This window comes from Panthera pardus, unplaced genomic scaffold, assembly GCF_024362965.1.
Source record: "Panthera pardus isolate Hobbes unplaced genomic scaffold, ASM2436296v1 HiC_scaffold_6, whole genome shotgun sequence".
Taxonomy (NCBI): Eukaryota; Metazoa; Chordata; class Mammalia; order Carnivora; family Felidae; genus Panthera; species Panthera pardus.
In genome coordinates, this window is record NW_026526991.1 from 88,449,472 (window position 1) to 88,450,856 (window position 1,385).

General features: G+C 40.8%; 1 pseudogene; it reads left to right on the top strand.

Annotated features, from left to right (window-relative positions):
- Nucleotides 1–592: 592 nt before the first annotated feature.
- On the top strand, nucleotides 593–1,170 carry LOC109268598 (Golgi apparatus membrane protein TVP23 homolog B-like; annotated as a pseudogene).
- Nucleotides 1,171–1,385: the final 215 nt, after the last annotated feature.

Below are 1,385 nucleotides of genomic sequence, written 5' to 3' on the forward strand. Positions count from 1 at the left end.
ATAAAGTCGAGGACCACTGGATTAGAACCTTCCAATCTAGTTTAATAGCAGTGTACATTCCTAAATAGGTATTTTAAATGCTATTTAGCTAACTTTAAGAGATAGATAATATACTTTATACAGCATACTATGAATGTTTAAATATCTTTAAATAAATTATAACAATACAATAATATGAAACCTATCCCTTCTTTAGTGAACAAAGACAACAGAACTAGAAATATCAACTGGAAGAGAACTGTAATAGTTTCCAGGAAAGAAATCTGGCCATTTTTGAGTAGCGGATTCATTTAAATACAGATTATTAAGACTCCACCTTGAGGGGCGCCTGGGTGGCTCAGTCGGTTAGGCGGCCGACTTCGGCTCAGGTCACGATCTCGCGGTCCGTGAGTTCGAGCCCCGCATCGGGCTCTGTGCTGACAGCTCTGAGCCTGGAGCCTGTTTCGGATTCTGTGTCTCCCTCTCTCTGACCCTCCCCCGTTCATGCTCTGTCTCTGTCTCAAAAATAAATAAACGTTAAAAAAAAAAATTAAAAAAAAAAAAAAAAAAGACTCCACCTTGAAAATTTGACCACTAAGGGCTGCCATGTTGCATGCACCAGGGCAGTAATGATGACACTGAGGATTTTTCCCTGTTTGACGCAGAAGAGGAGGAGACAACTGACAGATGAAAGAAAGGAAGGAAGGAAGGAAGGAGGTCCAGAATCAGACACACAGTGACATCATTTTTTTCATTTATTTTTTCAAGTCAGTGCAACTGTAGTCTATCTTCTCTATGAATTGTTCAGCAGCAGCTTTATCACCTGTTTGGTGACAATGATCTTCTTGTCTTCATGTGACTTTTGGGCAGTCAAGAATGTCACAGTAAACTCATGGTTGGTCTACATTGGTAGAAGCACATCAATGAACATGGAAAAAGCCATTGGGTGTTTGAGTTCAGGAAGGTATCTTCACAAGAGTAAAATTGTTTAAGTGGCTGACTCAAGAATCTTCTGGTTAGGACTTACTGCCTGTCCATTGCTGTGGGTGATATTCTGCTGAGTGAAATGGTTGGCGGTGTTTATCATGGGCATGGTGCTACAAGGTGCCAACCTGTATGCACATCAGGTGCAGAGCAGGCAGCAGAAAGAATTTAACCATCTTATCTCAGAAAGCAGTTTTTAAGACATAACACTGGAGATGATCAGACTTCCTGAAGACAGTGAGAGAAAGCTCCAGTGTTCTGTTACACTGCCAGCAAACTAAAGAAATTCTTGACTCTGAAAATTTTAGAACTCAGTACATGTTGCAAAGAGGAGTGCTGAGGTTGTTTTTCCAGTTTAAATTTTACTTTAAAAAGTGGAAAGGTGGGTCGCCTGGGTGACTCAGTCGGTTAAGCATGGGACT